This window comes from Malaya genurostris, chromosome 2 (assembly GCF_030247185.1).
Source record: "Malaya genurostris strain Urasoe2022 chromosome 2, Malgen_1.1, whole genome shotgun sequence".
NCBI classification, from domain to species: Eukaryota; Metazoa; Arthropoda; class Insecta; order Diptera; family Culicidae; genus Malaya; species Malaya genurostris.
In genome coordinates, this window is record NC_080571.1 from 278528935 (window position 1) to 278548388 (window position 19454).

The 19454-nt window shown below is 36.1% G+C and overlaps 2 protein-coding genes across 6 annotated transcripts in view; one reads left to right on the top strand and one right to left on the bottom strand.

Moving 5' to 3' along the window:
- LOC131430237 (rab3 GTPase-activating protein catalytic subunit) overlaps positions 1–19454 on the top strand; it is a 507058-nt gene that overhangs the window by 173696 nt on the left and 313908 nt on the right. The gene's annotated exons all lie outside the window — the stretch shown is intronic.
- The window catches only part of LOC131430239 (leucine-rich repeat and fibronectin type-III domain-containing protein 3), a 461469-nt gene that overhangs the window by 167688 nt on the left and 274327 nt on the right, over positions 1–19454 (bottom strand). The gene's annotated exons all lie outside the window — the stretch shown is intronic.

Below are 19454 nucleotides of genomic sequence, written 5' to 3' on the forward strand. Positions count from 1 at the left end.
TGTTACAAATCGTGGAACATTGCATCAAAATAGCTCACTAAACTTTCTACTGCTTTTGTCGAAACTACAATGTCAAAAGACTGTTTTGTTATACAGAATAGGTTTGTGAAAAAATTTATTATTTTAGGATTTTAAGAGCAAATCGAATGAACTGACCATCTGAGGGTGATAGTTTGGAACGTAAAGTGGTGGTCTTTGCCAATTCAACTACCAGCTATCTACCCGTAGCTTGCTCCATTAAAGATGTCGGATATTTCGAATTTGAATTGCACCTGCATTACGAATGCGGTAAACTAAGCCTATTCCTTGTAAATCGCTAGTAACCAACGAAAAACAACTTATTAGGCTGACCTATCAGTATGATAGCGATAAAGCTTGTGGAATAATATTGATAGTGATTGAGAGACTCACTTGTCCAACAGTACATCAAGTTTTCAGGAATTCAGTTTACACTCGACGCATTTGAAAGTCAATTTTGGTCGAAATAACAAAAAGGACGACAAACGCAGGCAATGCAAGGTTAGAAACAAAGAAATGCTACCAAAATGAGCAATTTCGATCAACAAAGGCCGCTGCCATTGCATTCTCGACAGTGTGCAATCTAAATTGATTCCAAACAACACCGAAAAAAATTATGAATTTTACTGGTGACTATCCATACATAATTTAACATATTTTTTTAATTTGCACTTGGCTATCAAGGATTTATATGTACGCTGTATGGATTTATATTTATCAATTATTCATTAAGCATATATATGCTTCGTGGCTCAGTCGATTAACTGGCGTGCTTTGTGATCTAATGTTTTTCGGTTCAAGTTGCGCTGTTGCAATCGATCTTTTCAGTTTTTTTTCTTGCAACGACTAAGTGGAAACAAGTGGTAGCCAAATGGATAAGAAACTTACAGCAAAGATGATTTTTTGGAAAAGACTTAAATCAAATCAACTAAAAATCAATAAATTCTATTTCAAGCCATGTAATATACAAATCGCACAATTTCACATGTTCTTGAATATAAATTTGTTTGAAATACGACTCTCAAGTTATGTGCATTTTATAAGAAGTAAAATCACAAGATTTTTTCGAACTTTGAAGGTAAAGGAAATTTAGACAAAAGATAAACGAATTTAATATTTTGCTAAACGTAAGCGTATGTTCGAGCCCCGACCTGGAAGGATTTTTAGTGTCAGTAGGATCCATAGTACTAGCCATGCAATGATTATGTACACTAAGAATCGGCTGCGAAGTCTGTTGAAACAGAAAGGCCAAATTCCACCAAAGGAATGTAATGCCATGACTTTGACTTTTAAGTGTTATATAAGGGAGGTACAATTGAACTATAGTAGTAGCTCAGTGTATATCCAATTCAATCGTGAAAATAATGGTGTAATAACATTCGCTTTGGTTAACAATAAAGGGGCAGAGTGTTGAATATGATAATGTTGACTACAAAATCTCTGTCTAAGCGTATTAAAAGTGTATACGAATGACTTTTCATCCGTAGGTCACATGTTACATGTTGCACGACGGAGTAAAAGGAAATGTGAGTATTTGTATTTCAAGGAATGGAATCATTTCGCTGAGCTGGAGCAATCTTTCAAAATGTCAAATTACTTGTTGACATACCAAAAGTGGAAAGCCATGGATACAACCTCGTACTATCTACACGGCTATATGGATCTTGCTAGGGTAACGGCTCCAGTAGTCATCTCATATACGAAACTCATTAGCTAGAGTGAGATATGTTGTCTCTGTTAAATAGAAAGAGGGTAAGATGAAGATAAGTGCATTCGCTTCGAATACACACGTCGCTATAACAGTAGTACTAAACAATTTTCGAACTATTTTTACTGCGGTATTTCTTTTTAGAACCGATGTAAAGATATTGTATCCGGTTTTTACAACTCGTTGAGTGAAGGTTGAGTGATCAGCAAAACAATGTTACAGGATGACTCACTGGAAGAGCATTTCTAATTCCGTTTTCAAGAATGTAACTGAAATGTAGCTGATATCCCAGGTAGCAATTAGAACTTGTTAAAATTGGCATGTTCCAAAATTGCTACAGGACGGTCATTTTTGTTAGATATGTTAGACAAGTGATTTCATGTGTTTTTGTAACAAATGTTAAAATCATTCATATTACTGCTTATAAAACCAAATCAAAAACCTGAAAGGTTTATGTTCCAGATCGGTTTTATTACCTGACTGTACAATATGTTCATTTGAACAGTTTCATATCCAATTCTCTCTTAACAAATATTACTTCTGTGACACATATCGAACAAGAAACTTGTTGCACATCCTACAAGTAAACTGCGCTTTTCCAATCACACAATCGTTGCGGTGATAGTTAAGAAATACAATACAAGAACAATGTTTGTTGCTTGGGATGCCTAATGCTAGAGGTGCACTTTTAAGAACATACAAATACTATCGCTTCACTTCAGTAGCAAAATTTAATCGTTAAACGTAGTTAATAAAAACATTGCGATATCTATTCAGTACATGGAAAACTTGTTATACAATTAACTCTTATGTTCTTCTGCATACCTCTACTTACATGAAACAGTTACATCGTAACTGACATACACGACGTTCGATTGACGTTGAAAATTTTCAACATAAAACGATTCTGGTGAAATGAAAAGGATTATTTCTTCGTTTTGCTGTCTTTGTTCTCGAGCAATCGACAGCATTCAAATACAGTAATTTAGTTTACCTGAATGGTTATGACAAAATCAACAGATATGTCAGTTAAATAAACAACATTTTAGTTGAAACAATTAAGGGCTGAAACAACAATCGAAATATTGTAATTTTGTGATCTGCGGCCTCTCCGCGTTCTTACGTTGTTTTTGATCATGGTACGAGGTTCTTGCAAATCGCTGGTAACCTACGAGAATCAACTTATTACATGTTAGCGTTATGAGACTGAAGACAAGAATAATCGTTCAGCACTGGAGCACTTCCAGGGAGGGTTCAAAAGTCATCAGATCTCACGTACTCCGATTTGGATGAAATTTTGTTTACGTTTTCAATATGGAAAATTACTTGTTTTGCATGAATTCCACTCAGGACTATAGAATTTTTTTCAATATAATAACATTTCTTCATCTGACAGAAGACAATCGTTGTGATATTAAGTGTTTGCTTAAGTTCAAGCTTCAAACAAAATATCGAGAAAAAGCGTTCGTGGGATGTTAGGGATGGGAAGTTGTTTTTAGCCTTTCTCATATAGAAAGGATATGCGATCACTGTGAAAACCGACTTTTGCACTCGATTTTCTCATAGTTGGCTAAACCTAGGTTCAAACGAAAAGTCTTATGGTCCCATAGTACGCTTTTGGATTTTATCCGGGTCCGACTTCCGGTTTCGAAACTGTTGAGTAACAAGTGTTTGAAATTTGCAAAAAAAATCGGTTCAAGATTGTTCTAATTTGTAGGTTATGATAATTGCGTGCTAAACAAACCGATTTCAATTATACCGGTACTCAGTTCATGGTTTCGGAAGTACCGGAAATAGTGGCCGAAAACTTCAAAACGGAACTCACTTTATTTTCTCAGAGATGGCTGCACCGACTTTCACAAACACAAATCTCCAAATATCAAGGGGAACGTGCCATTTGAGCCGATTTGTTCTGATTCCTGATTCCTGTTCTGGGCTCAATCGAAAGGTTTTATGGTCCCATAAGTTGCTATTGAATTTCATCCGGATCCGACTCGCGGTTCTGAAGCTGGGGAGTGAAGTGTGCTGAAAATTTCAAACTGTTACTTGGAACGAAGTTTTAAAAAAATCGAAAAATTCTTCTTAATTTTGCATGATTGTTCACAAATTCAAAGGTTATGCTAGTTTATACCCAAATAACGTTTCCGTTGTATTTTTTTTCTATTTTCAAACATTTTTGTTCGAAGAATCGTCTAATGCTATTTACCACTAGCTGGATTTAAACAAGTTTTTATTTTTTAGTTAGTTTTATATTTCTTGAAAAAAAAACGTAAATTTTCGATCGATATCCTACATCGTTTAATTCGACATCATGTTTGTTTTAATAAAACGCCACAATTAACAAAAGTCTGAGTTGGTTGAAAATCCCGAAAATAGTTGTTTCCAGAAATAAGATCACTATGAAAAGATTTGTTGCGTTTAACTTATAGAATCTTTTAATAGTGTTCAATGACAACCCTGCATCAAAAACTCGAGATTTTCGGTTCCTGAGAAAAAACATTTTATAACATGTTTATTGTTCAAAAAACCTCTTGAAAAGTGTAAAAATCGTTTCTGCCAAATCAAAAACGGAATGGAGGCAGTGCCAGAATCATTAACAAATTGACGCGAATACAAAAAAATATGGACACACTTCGTTCAATGTCGAATATCTGCTATCAGAATGTTACTGTAAAATATTGATGCAAATAGTTGTCTTCTATTTGGGGTGAACGGAAAGTTGGCACACTCTAAATTACCAAAGTTTCTAAATTGCTTTTCTGTTGAACCTGACCGTTTAACAAGAGTTAACGTCAGATTTGAGAAATGTTAAGTGTATGAAATATCAAACACAGTTCATTAAAATCAGTTTATTGGTTCTGAAAAAACCGTTCTAAAATACTCACCCATTGAGAAACAATAGTGTCGAATTAAAAAACAATTTGGGATTAAAAAATTAATTAAATTAGGTTTTACTGTCCAATGATATTTTAGATGTTTGCATAAAAATCTAAGAAAATGAATCGCTGGAGACTGATGGAACAGATACTCTGATACTTTTACCAGATATTTCGCACAGAAAAGAACGGTAAAAACTTAACCACATGATTAATGAGTAAACAATCGAATTGTGATCAAATACATTCCTGCCAGTGTTGGAGCATATCGATAATAATACACAAACCGATCCACCATAGAAGCAGGAGTCATTCCCTTGATTAACTGAAGCCATTGCCAGTCTCAGCCGGCCGAGATAGAAAAGCGCCGGTCCAGGTTTGGCGGTACCATAGCAGCTCCTGTGGGACATGCTTATTGATTGTTCAATAAATATCGTATGACGTTTTCCCATTTTTGTTTCCATCGGAATTTGATTGAACTTTTTATCGGTTCACGTTGCTACCGCAGCGAAGCAGGCAGCTGCTGTTGACTATTTAATCCATGTCTTGATACAAGTGTACTGTCATAGTCGTAAATGTTGAGATTCAATCCATGCTTGCTGAGACTTGTGGGTGCATGCGGATCGCAGAACACACCGCAGGAAGATTGTACGTACCGGTTACGGGTATTGTTTTGAAGAAGTACTAACCATTCCCTACTATATGGGTAATAATTTCGGTCACATAGGAACAATCAAGCGGATTCGTATTGTTGTTGGCAATTTATAGGATGGGATCAGCCTGATTTTATGTATTTATTGTCATTTGACCTCGTGATCGGAGTTTCTTTCCGAACATTCATGTCATAAGGTTGTAGTATTTGATGGATTGTAAATGAAATGTTAGGTCAAGTAGGGAACAGAGACATAAGTAAACTGGAAAAACTAGCGTTTGGGGGAGCTTCCCTCGGTCCGGCTTAGCTTCCATTGTGTCATAGAACTTACGAGTTGCTAAAATTGGTCTATACTGTCTCTTGAAAGTTGCCAATATTTCTTGCCTTTTCTCAAATGGTTATAGTCTAAACATGACAAATCCAACAAAAATATGCCACACTAGTGATTTCACCTAGATCAGCCCAATTTTCGAATCCTACTCGGAAAAAAACGATTTTAAAAATTTGAAGTTGATTTACAAGAAAAAACGCATAGAAAGGTATTAGAATTGCTGAAAAAACGACTTTCGAAGGGAGCCTCGGAGACCCATAGTGGTATATACTATTCGACCAGATCGGAAAATGTGTGTGTGTGTGTGTGTGTGTGTGTGTGCACACTTTTCGAAGATATTTTTAAGGCTCAATTTTCTCAGAGATGGCTGAACCGATTTTAACAAATTTAGGTTCGTTTGAAAGCTACTATCGGACCATTGATCAAGTTCGAAGACCAAATGGCTGTGATATAATGGTATAAGTGACGCTGTGATATAATGACGGAGATATAATGGTATAAGTGACGTAACCGACAAAATACGTTGTTTTTTTCGCTCTTATATATATAATGGTTCCAAAATTTTGGGAACAGCCTCTATTTTCTTAAAGCTCTAGTGCTCATAAGTTGAAGCATCTCGAAAAAAGTCCTCATGCAAAATTTGAGCTAAATCGGATCGGGTGCTGCCCGGCGGATTTAGTGTCATCTAAAAAATTTTTTTTTGTGAAAAAATCAATTTTCTGGGACTTTTTAATATTTTCTCTAAGTTCCAAAAAGTTGATTTTTTCAAAAAAAAAATTATTTCGAGATGACACTAAATCTTGACGTTTCATGCAATTCTAAGCCTTTTGGCATCAAATTTTTTTTTTCGATTTCGGAAATTTCATGTAAAAACCCCCCACCCCCCCTATGGTGATACCACTAAGTGGATTTTCATAGATCTTGAACGAATAAAACTGTTTTCCTTGAAAATGCCTATCTTGCAATCTATTAACAGTTGGTAGGAAACATATTTAACTATCTTGAAGCAAAATTGCATCAATATCAAAAGTGGTTTTTTTCTCGTAAATCAACTTAAAATTTTTAAAACTATTTTTTTTAGTGAGGAACTCGACTTGAATTCTTTTTTTGTGTTTTATTTCGAAAATTTGACAAATTTTTGGAAAATTACTGTTGCAACACATTTTTGTAGGATGTTTTTATTTTTCGACTTTGACCATTCGGAATTTTTTTTTAAGGATAAGCCCTTCTCAAAAGATAGTCTAGATAATTTTTGGAGGAACGAAATATGCAAAGTTCTAGAAGAATCTGAGGGGTTCTGTCAACTTCGAATACGGTTTATCTCGAAATTCGCCATCTTCAGGATGCTTGGGAAATATCCTAAAATTTCAGGAATTGTTCCACTTTTTCCAACAACATTGCAATTTCATTCACTAGTAATTAATTTTGTAGCATTTTTTCTCTACCTTTCGAAAATCTATGTGCCACCTTGCGCATTAGAAGTTTTGCTCAATTATTCTTGAGGTCGAAATTGAAAAACTGGATGAAAATCATGCTAATATAGTCTACATTTTGACATAGGGATTGTGATGGATATGTTAATTAAGTTGTTAATACAGAGTGAAAGTATTTGAGCAACGGTTCAAGTCTGAAGTAGATTGCTTATCTGAAATAATGTAACGACCTTTATTGTCGAAGCAATTTCGAGTAATAACTTTATGATTGCATTGCATGATTCTCATGAACGTTTTAAGTGAGATTCCCTCTATGTATTTTGGTATGTCTCTCGCTAGTAATTATTTCTTAAAAAAAGAAGTGTAGCTCACCTAACAGTGCAATAAGATTCTTTTAAAATTGAAATTGATACTAGAAATGGTTCTCATCAGGAATTGAAAAACACGTTTTTTTTAATTTTTTGGATGTTCATTTCATTTCGGATACATTGTAAAATATGACACTATTGCCAAAAGATTCAAACGATGACTTCGAAACATTCCGTTAATCCTATTTTAAGCTACCATTCTCTTGACGAAGAATTTTGTTTTTTCGTTCTACCCTGAAGATGATGAAATGAACTTTTAAAAACGTTAACCAGAAACGCAAAGTTAATATTTGATAAAAAAAAATTGACGGAGAAGTCATGCTTAAATAAATATATATTGGAAAGGTATTATCTCACTTAGGTGAATCTAGTCTTGTTTTATATAATCGCCCTTATTCTGAATAACGTCGTATTGGTTTTTCGATCGAATTTGGTTCGGTCGAATCCTACCTTTGATTTTACTAGCGTTATTAGGAATACGAATGAAATACGATCGTAAAATCGATACGACGTTATCCAGAATAAGGGCGATTATATTCCCACACAGATTTCCTGAATACCATTTAAATCCGATTTCCGGTACCAGAATTACAGAATATGTGTTAAAAAATGAAAATAATGATAGAGATGGCGTGACCGATTCTTACAAACTTAAAATTCTTGAATTTTGTTCTGATCCGATTTTCGGTAGCGGAATTACAGGATGTTTCGCAAGCGAACCTGTAATATATTGGTTCACTAGATCAACTCTAGGCTAGGGTCTACCCCTTAACTCAAATCGAAAGACCACGCTGAATGGATAGGTTCACGTTTCGTTTTTGACTCATCAGTGCATAGCAGTTCAAATTGAACTGCTTAATGCAAAGCTCGACAGTTCAATTTGAACCGCTGAGCAAACGTAAAGTTTCTGCTATTTACAGAACACTTTTTCCTTTGCATCGAAATGCAATGTCTCTACTGACTGCAGAGTTTTGCATTATGCAGTTCAACAGTCAAAGTCAACGACGAAATGTAAACATAGGGGTCATGCATAAACCACGTAGACTATCTGTGGGGAGTAGGGTTAAATCAAAGTCTGTGCTAAGCAGTGCAGTAAAACTTCATTTTATTCATTTGAAACTGAATGTGGAACACATTGACGATCTCTCTACTGCAGTAAACTTCACACTCTGACACACAAAACATTCGAATTGGTTCAAGATAATAGATGGAAGACAAACCAGATACCTGAAATATCAATCACAGAATACACATAAATTAATTGTTTCCTCCTTCAGTTTTCATTTTGTAATACTTTACTTCATTTATAATTCTATTCGTTCGAACTTGCTTACCACCAAGAGCGAAGGGAATGAAGCAGCTAGACTACTTGGCACTTGAAACTGAGCAAGCAAAACTTCAAATGACTAGGTACGATTATTCAACTGACGATGAATTCCGGGAGCTTCACTTGAAAATGGCAGCAAAAGTTAAATGAATTAATTGGGATATGCTGACGGTCAGCGGCCATACATTCCATTTTCATCTTATATTATTCTATTGAAAATGAAATTTTACCGCACTGGTGCTAAGTCTACGTTGTCACCTTTTCTTTATTTTCAATAATAAAATTACGAAAATTAGTCAACCTAGCCAGAATAATGTTTCATCAGCTTAGGCAAGACAGATTCGAAAATTCGTAAATGTCTAGCTTTGCGGAAGTGCAAATTTGCGCAAAATACACCTCAGTGGTAGAACTAGAGCCTTTCTAATGAAATTGTTCCATTGAATCTCTCTACGAAGAAAACCAAATTTTGGTCTACGTGGTTCATAAGCGGTCCAATATCAAAATCGGTTATGGTTAACCTGAACAAGATCATTTTTATCATGTTAGTTCAAACTTATTTATGATGCCATAATATGTTAGCGAACACCATTTTTGGGACTCCACGATTTGTAAAAATGACAAAAAAACTGAATACAGTTGTAAAAGTCGTGCAATCACAATACTGGAGACAGGCTCGTGATGCTTGTTATCACAAGGTCCACGATGTGAACACGTCGGACGTAATGGAAAAGCGTAACAAAACGCACCTCAAACGGAAATCGATGGAATCCACGGATGTTCCAGCGATGATTATCCGGTAAATTCCGTCTTCGCACGTCCCTCTCCCGTTGGAGATTTTTCAAGAACAAAAATTTTCAAACTTTAAACGCCAGGATTTAGCTCAACTTTTGCACAGGCACTTTTTTAAGTTGCTTAAGCTTTTGAGCATTACCATTTTATGAAATTAGAGATGATCCCAAAATATTGGCACCTTGATAAACATACCTTATGATCAAAAAAGAACCGGAATTTTCATTTTAAAATTCCCGCGCTTGTCCAATCGGTAAACTTTTATTCTCTCAACGTTGGCAACACTTTTATACACATTCTGTCAAATTTTGACGCACATCGTACGATTAGTTTTTGTTTGGCGTCTATACAAAGAAGTTGAAAAAATTTCGTGTGGCGATTTTTATAATGGATGAAAATTTAGAACAACGTGCGTGCATCAAATTTTGTGCTGAAAATGGATTAAAGTGTTCCGAAACGTTGAAAATGTTAGAAAAGGCTTTTGGTGAATCGTGTCTAGGAAAAACACAGGCATACGAGTGGTATAAACGTTTCAAAGGTGGTCGTACAAGCTTGGATCATTATGAGATCCCTGGCCGCCCAAAAACATCTGTTACTGAAGAAAACATTGAATCGGCGAAGCAAATCGTGTTGCAAAATCGTTCTGTACCGATTAGAGAGATTACTGTGTTGTTTGGCATCTCTTATGGATCAGCCGAATACATTTTAACTGATGTTTTGGGTTTGAAACGCGTCGCTTCTCGGCTGGTGCCAAAAAAGCTTACACCACGATAATGCGCCGGCTCACACAGCGTTGGTTGTGTCGCAGTTTTTGGCCAAAAACTCAACCAATATCATCAACCAAGCACCGTACTCTCCAGATATGGCCCCGTGTGACTTTTTCCTCTTCCCCAGACTCAAATTGCCATTGCGGAGAACGAGTTTTGAGACCATAGAGAATTCGCTGCGTGAACTAAAGGCCATACCTTCGGCGGGCTATAAATCTTGTATGGAAAACTGGATCAAGCGTGGGCATGCATGTATTGCCGCAGGAGGAGAGTACTTTGAAGGCGATAATAAAGAAATTTATTAAAAATTTAAATTTTGCGTTTTTAATAAAATTCCGGTTCTTTTTTATCATAAGGTACATGGGTTCGAAGCACTATTTGATATTTGCCTGGAAGCTTGAATAGTTCTTTACACAGTAGACACACCAAAGTAGATATTCCCACAGAGCTGAAAGAATTCCTTGAATATTTCTGGATGAAATAGTAACCAATCAGCTTGAAGCATGGCACCAATGCCGGACGGAACTGTTTTGAGGTAAAAACTTTTCGATGACGATGACGGTGAAAGAGCTTCGAAAAGAACAGTATGAAATTGATTGCCCGGAAAAGTAGTCGCTAACACTAAACAAAAAATTGAAAGCATTTGATCGAGAAGTATCAACAATAATTTTGCTGAATGTATTGCTCTATTGCTTGCAAGGAAAATAAAACAACTTAATAAATATATTTATACGCATGTACACATATATTAATTAAATTCTCGAATTTTGCTCTAAAAATAGTTTTCAAAACAGCGATTGCGTATTTCGGCATTTCACTACATCAGCCTACCGAGTTTCGGTATTTTGTGCTGTTCGACTTTTTGTGTTTTTAGCGGATTGTGTTTTGGCGTTTCGTTTTTTCGCCTTTTGTTGTACCATTTGCAACACACTTTGCACGTTTGCATCGGAGTGCAATATTTAAACTGACGTCTCGGACGAAACAAGATTCGGCTTACTGCCGTACAGGTAACATGAACGGAAGCTTTGAGACGAAGACGAATCGTAAAAACAAATTCAAAATATAAAATTTTCCATCATTTTGAGAATTTTTTAGATTATTTAGTTATTAGTTCCTAAGAATATTACGTTAAGCTAATCGATATTTTTATTTTCATTTCCAGGTAAGTGTCCATACTTTTTGATCGTCATCGTGATCGGGGTAAGTTATGCAAACGGCACTCTAGAAACATTTACGCAACAAAAATTCACCGTTGATGTGTTATAAGAAATGAAGAAGCAAATCCTCCTCGAAGGCACGACCGCATTACTCAAAATGGACCGCGGGAAAAGCGATCCGACCGGCCTGGCGAAGGTGCTAGCAGCCCTCAGCCCTGCCAGCCGAGATGATTGGCATGGCCTGTTCTTAGTCTCGTAAATCGTCTCGTTGCTCCACATTTGTTCGTTCGATGCTTGCCCCGAGTTAAAACACTTGTCCTGGTTCGCCACATGCTGCTACCTGTTTTTTTTTTAAACAAGGGTCTGTCGCTGGCGGTCGGTCCAGTCGGTCCCCGTTCGCGCGGTGGTCACGATTTTCGATCGTGCCGCAATTAGATCGCTTTCGATTTGTTTCGGTAACGTTTTCAACTTGCGGTCGCGCACCAGCTACGGCTGGCTGCAATGTCCAAGCGATCAGGATAATTTCTCACCACACTCACTCGTGTTGGAATAAATTGAATCCTTCACCCATTCTACACAGGTCACGTTCAGACATTCCCCCAGCGGAAGATGTCTTTGGATTCAGCCACTGAAAAGGTTATTGTCGTACCACAAAAGAAAAAAAAACTTAATTTATTAAAGCTATTTCCGTTGAGAGATCCATCAGCAAACGACAAAACCGGCCAAAGTTTGTTAGGTAACTGACACAGTCTCTATTGTCATTGAGGTCCACCTTGCATTAAATCCATCATAATTCTTCGGTTGCAAAACCCCATCAACCAATCTGCGGGGTTGACCGGAGGGCGATAAAGCCATGACCGAAAAAAAATACTAAGTAAAACAATCACTCAGTTCTCATTTGCAATTCTTCGCTAATCAGGCAGCGGTGATACTGGAGGCTTGTCTTTTTTCCATCTTTTCCTTCACAAACGGTGAGAAAATGTTCGCTCTTTGTCGCAATTATGATTCACTAGCGGCCGTGCCGAATCGTGCAGCATGGAATGGAGCGAACGAACGAGGCTTCGGACTTCGGCGCCGTCCCGACTATTGCCAACGTAAAACCTGCGATGACGAATGACCGGCGAAGATCGCCGCTGACGGCTGAAAGCAATGTGTCGCAATTATTCAAATTGATTTTCCCAACGACGTTCGAAGCGACAGGTCAGGACTGAATGCCATTCTTGGTCTCGTTTCACCCGTTGAATGGACGACATAACAGTAGAGAGAGAGAGAGAGAGAGAGAAAGAAAAAAAATACAAAATATTACTTGCGGACTCTCCAGGCAAAACTGAACCGTGCAGAATGCATTGCTTGTATGATATGCAAACAAATGCAACATTTGTTAGTAGCTTTTCTAGGACTGACAGGCGAATATGTTGTTTATGTTTTTGTGTCACTAGTATACTTAAGCAGGTGTTATGCCAAAGTTGTATTATGTATTTTTATTCAACGTGATACGACAAGGTTGATTTTTTTTGTTTCTGAACGTGAGATAATTGGGTTCTAGCAGAGTTACAAAAACAACTGAAAAAGTTTTTTCAACTATTTGAATTGTTTTCAAAAGCATGAAGGATGTTTATGGTTGTTATTCCTTTTGACAGAGTAATTCAGTTATACCACTTATGTAAACCCAGTTGGTTTCTGAGAATTATTTTTGATAAGCGATCAAATATACTATAATTGATTGTAAGAGCTGAAGGGTAGTTTATATAGTGTATGTTGCTTACAATTACAAAGTTCCATGTAGACGTCGATTTTCTTGAACGACAGATATCGTAACCAGAGTTGCCATTTTAAAATCTGTGTGTTCGATTATAATCTGTAAAAATCTGTGAAAAGCGTTTTGAAAATCTGTCATTTTTATGAAATATTCATGAAAGTCTGTAGAAATCTGTGAATTTTGATAAAATCTGTGTTCTGTGACACAGAATCTGCGTGGAAAATGGGCAAAAAATCTGTGGTTTTACAGAAAAATCTGTGAATATTGTAACTCTGATCGTAACCGATTTTTAGTAAACAATTTTATGGGTAGTGCTACTATTTTACTGACATTAACAATCTTTCCAAGACGAGGTTCGAACTAATCATCTCATTATCGACCCAAGCAAATTCATTTTGCTTTATGTTTCAAAGTACAGTTTTCGACAGAAAGGTTTAAGTGTTTGTTTCTAACCATCAACGCTTATATGCATTTTATCAGCATCATATGCTGATCCTAACTCTAACATACAGTTTTCCTATCAAAACATTCAGTGTAGATATTCTCTTAGTTAGGAGTGGTTGTCTGGTTATTTGGAACGACAGCTTGATAAACACATAGTTTGTTATAAGGAAGATTTGCTGTTGGATGGTCGTGCTGGTGCTGAAGTCTACTGTCGTGAAATGAGACTAGAGCAGTCTTATTCGCTTGGTAGATACTATACTCTATTCCAAGCAGAAATCTACACTATTCTGTGTGGAATATAATCGGCGCTTCAGCAGAGAATCTGTGGTAAACGAACTTATTTTTGTTCTGACTGTCAGACAGCTTTAAAAGCACTCAGTTCGAATGATTCACGATCGAATCTAGTGATGACTTGTCGAATACAAATCGGCGAAGTTAGCATTTTAAATTCTGTATACTTCTTATGGGTACCCAGTCATTCTGGTATTACTGGAAATGAATGGGCTAATGAGTTGACTAGAGCTGGTGCTGAACCAGCTTCACCGTTTTTAACTAGTTGAATAAAACACAAGATTCGTTCTTGGGCTGCATCCAAACATGCCATGCAAACTTGCGCTCAGACAGAAACATTTTTACCCGGCCCCCTGTCACGACGCCATCTTGATGAGATCAAAATCGGAACTTCAAAATCAGCTGATTGCAACGCAAACAAACAAACAGTAATACATTTGTTTCACGTGTTTACCTTGTTTAGTGCACGAAAATGAGTGAATTTTGGATCTACTCTCTCACAATAACTTGTCGGTTTACCTAAAATACAGCAGACAGTGTTTTGGGACATCATCATGGAGATAATTTTCACAATTTCAAATGGCTGGTGCTCACATACCGGTGTCAGATGGGTGTTTTTACCAGATTAGAATTTGAAAATGTCAAAATGTCTACTGCACTTTTCCAAGCATCATTGCAGTATTATGGACAGAGCTCTAACTGGACATCGCAAACTCAATTATCACATGGCTAGTATTCAGCTCGCTGAGTATTATTTGTGTGATTCGTGTGAATGCGATAACGGTACTTTACTTCATGTCCCGCATTGACGCAACTATTCATCCGGATTTTTGGTTCTCCATACACGGTTGAACCTGTATATGGGAAGCTAAAATTAAAGGATATGCTATCGTTTCTCACCCGATATGGTAAGAAGCTATAGTCAAAGGGGTTCATCGTTCCTCCTGGAGTGAATGAATTATTTCTGTTTCCTATCCACTCAATTTTCTCGGAAATTTCTAAACCGATTTTCACAAACTAAAAAGCAAATAAAAAGTTATGAAATTTTTTAAAGAGTCCTCGAAAAACTTTCTATTTCATGAGTGCTTTTCACAAGCGATGGCGAAACGAAGTGCACATTTTTATAAAAGTTACTGCTAAATTCATCCAGTTAGTGGATCTTGTTAGTTAGTGAATATAAAAAACTACTTTGGGACTACTAGTCCCCGGTTTCCGCTACCGATAATAGTGAATAAAAGCTTCAAACAAAAACGGAACTCACTTGGATTTCTCAGCAACGGTTAAATCGATTTTCACAATTCATGATTCAAATTGAAGCTCCCATTGTTTTAAAAGATATTGTGAAATTTCATCCAGATCCGACTTCCGGTTCCGAAATTATAGGGCGATGAATGTCAAAACATTCAAATCGTCATTCAAAATGACGCTGCACAACTAGTACGCGTCGGTATGTGCGGCTTTGCTCCGTTCGCAGCGTGCTTTGATCGATTTCGTATAGCGTGCAGGATTGCCACATTTAAATCTATATTTTTCAGATGAAAAATATGTAAATTTACAAATCTATTATATAATTTGTATTTACTTACTAAACGGCTATACTGGTTCCAAGTTCCCGGTTCCAGTGATCAAAAACTCTAAAACGAGAATCACTCAATTTTGATCGATGGTTTCCACAAACTTATGCTCAAGTAAAAGTTTATATAGTCTCATAGGTTGCTGTTTAATTTCATCCTTGTTCGACTTCCGGTTCCAGATATATAGGGTAAAGTGTATTTAATCATTTTGTGCGATGATGCAAAATAAAGAAAAATTCTCATTTACTTGACATAACTGTTTACAAATTGAAAATGTTATGTTAGCTCATACTCAAAGAAAGTTTCATATTTTATTCCACCATAACTGTTTTCATTGATTTGTAGAATTTTCAAATGTTCTATAATTATGTTTTGATTTTAAAAATACATATTTTTGTCACAGTTTCTACGTCTTATCAAGACTAAAGCAAAACATGGAAAGTTGTATTTTTTTCGGTTAATTCATTTGGCACGGCTAAGCATCCTACGGAATTAACAGAAGATGGTGTGTATAATTCTTCATCACAAGATCTAGTTATTGCCTTATTCCTTGGAATTTGAACCAAACAATTAATTGCTATAAATTATAAAATAAGCTATTATTTTTATACATTTTTTGATAATTTCATAAACTTATTCGAGTTTGTTTATATCAGTACATCATTTCTTTTCAAGTTTCGCCATTCGTTGAACTAATGAACGCAGTTGAAGTCAGAACTAAATCCTAAAAGGGTCAATTATTCAATTGAGACTCCAATTGTCTTTATGAAATGATAAAAAAGTTTCATTTATGGAATGTCACGACAAACTTCACGTAAACTTGTATCTTATACTCGACATTTGCATGCATATCGTCGTTTTCTGTTGCGAATATTATGACTTCGCAATCAAAACAAAATCCAATATTTATTATGTTATTAGTTTTGTTAAGCTGAATTTCATTCACCTTTTTCATATCGAGATGTATTTGAATCTTAAGTAACACACGACGAATGCTGTTTCGTTTAATGTCAATAACTCTTAGTTCGGAATCGCCTTATTGCTGTCACTCCCAAGTAGCAAACATTGTTCTAGTACTGAATTTATGAACTCTTCTCGCAACCATTATGCGATTGGAAAAGCGCAGTTTTCTTGTATGATGTGCAACAAGTTTCTTGTTTCATATGCTTCACCACAGTAATATTTGCTAAGTGGAAACCGGAATTGAAACTGCTCAAATGATCTTGTCGTACAGTCAGTTGAAAAACCGGATATGGAACTTAATCCATTCAGGTTTTTCAGTTGGTTTCACAAACAGTAATATGAATTAATTTTACATCCCTTTCAAAAACGTGCTGAATCAATTGTCTAATATTTCTAACAAAAATAACCGATATAAAGCAACTGTGAAACATGTAAATTGTAACAAATTTTAATTGCTACTTGGGTTTGTAGTGCTTTACTCTTGTCGTCCCGGTTGTAAGCAGTTATTGGGAGTACAAATTTGTTCCGTTCGTTTTCAAAAGATGGCTCTGGCTGTCATGAATATTTAGCAGTATAGTTCCAAGGGGTTAGACATCTGTCATTAATTTTTAGTTCATGTTGTATCGAGTTTTTTTTAAGAAACATGTGTTTGACTGTGTTAATTATGAGCACTGTTGTGTTAACCAAGCAGAAAGTTTTCAGTTTTCTATTTTAATTAGAAGAAAAGTGCAGTTGAAGCGCATTTCTAGAGTGGAGATTTCAGCGTTGAAAACAGGCCATGCTTTGAACTACAACAAAAAATCGAAGACAAATTTGGCATTACTCGATAAAAATCAAAGTCAAACGCAAGGTAAGCTTGCACATTCATTAGAAGTGACTCAACAAGCAGTTTCTGTACAATTAAAATCCATGGGAATGATTCAAAAAGCAAGCCAGTTGGGTGCCTTATGATACTGAAACCGAGAGACATAGAAAGGCGATTGTTCACTTGTGAGCAGCTGATTAAAAAATAACAAAGAAAGGATTTTCTACATCAAATGGGGATGGAAAATGAATATTCTAAGAAAACTCAAAGAAGAAAAAATACTACGCAATGCCCAGTCGATTGTTGCCATCGACCTAAACATCAACACCAAAACCAAATATTTATGGTTCGAAGGTCATGTTGTGCATCTGGAAGGACTAAAAGAGTGTTGTGTATTATGAGCTGCTACACCTACACAATATTATAACGGGCGATCGCTATAGGCTGCAATTAATGCGTTTGGGCCGTGTATTACGAGAAAAACGACCGAAATACAAGCACATCTATCTATATATATATATAAAAATGCGGAGATCATTCTTTGTAATCGCATCACGTAAGAACGGATAGACGGATTGAGATGCTTTTTTTTTGTTTGATCAGTTTTTACCCCCACCGGGTTCGTCCTTAAAAAAAATTAGGAAAACTTACCGGAAAAGTGGGAAAAACCAATAAAGTTATTTTGTATGGACAATGGAATTTTCCACTGAAAAAGTCGCCAATGATTGCTAGATTTACAATTGATGTTTGGCGCGCAAGGAGATGCTCAGTATTTCGCCGTTGAAGAAAAGAATACTAGATCTTTGGAAAATCGTTTGGCGCGCAACGAGTAGATTTGGGTGGAGATTTTACATGCATAATTGATTTGTCATTTGGAAACACGTGCTTAATAGGGTATCAAAATCATTACTTGCCAAATGACTGTTTTAGCTATACCGTAAACAGAAACACAAGTTCTAATGTCATTTACCAGTAGATGTAGTTAGATGAATTATGTTGGCCATCGTGGGCGTGAGTTGAACAAATCAAATTATGTAACGATTTTTTTACGTGTCAATGTATGGATTCTGCTGTTGAAATAATGAGTTCAGATGAAAATATTTTCCTTGCATTTAACATGCTGACGTTTGTTCAGCCGTGTGAGTTTTCAAGAGTGGTTTACTTCAAAACGGATGGTATTCATGACATTTGTAAGCTGCTTAAACCAAATCATTTCATTTTCCGAACTTTGGATTACTTGACGAATTACCATATGCGAATCGTGAATATCATATCTGAAGGAGAAATCGTGGCATGTAAGAACCATTAGTTGTGAGATCTGCTGTTTTATACATTGGCTTTAACGATAAGAAGAATACTGGTATAATCACTCCTCATGTTCACTCCGCTAGAACAGAATATTGATTCTCAGGACTGAATACTAAGCAAACCGATGTGGTGGCTCGACGAATGAGAGGCCTTTTGATACAATTCTTGAACGAATATAGCGTTCATGTCAAAGTTAATGGACACAATATTTAATAAAAGGGTAATTTGAACTTTCGAATGTCCAAGTATTTTTCATTTTATCGCTAATTCGTTAATCGAAAATTGATCCTGTCATTATCCTGCTACGAACATTCATCAAACACGACTAAGTAATATCACTAGCGGGGAAGTAGGTTATGGATAACCGTCCAAAATTAGTTTATTACTTTCGATAATCCCTAAGGATTTGCTATTAAATTTTAAACGTCTTCAGTACAAATAAGTCTTAATATTCAATGATAAACAACAATCCCCGAGGGCTGCTTTTGGAAATTTGGGGGGTCAATTTAAAGTAATTATCTTGGTCATCTCTTTTTCATCCATCTGTTAATTTATTTATTTTTTTATTTAGGAGCAAGGGAAAAGCCTGCTGGAGCTGAGATTTTGGTTCTCTTTCTCCAGCAGGCATAAAACCTTCTAATCTTTTGTATCAACAAATAACATTTGACCAAATGATACATAACGAAATCTTAAATTACCCTCTTTTAAACTACAAAGCTAACTAACAACGATTCATATTGACTAATTATCCTAATAAAACTACCGGGAAAATATTTGGAGAAAACGGGTTTTAATGGCGTTACGAGATAAATTGAAATTAAATCCATCAGAGCAAGTATTGAATACGCGACATATACTCGAAAACGGTTCAATGAACCCATAGT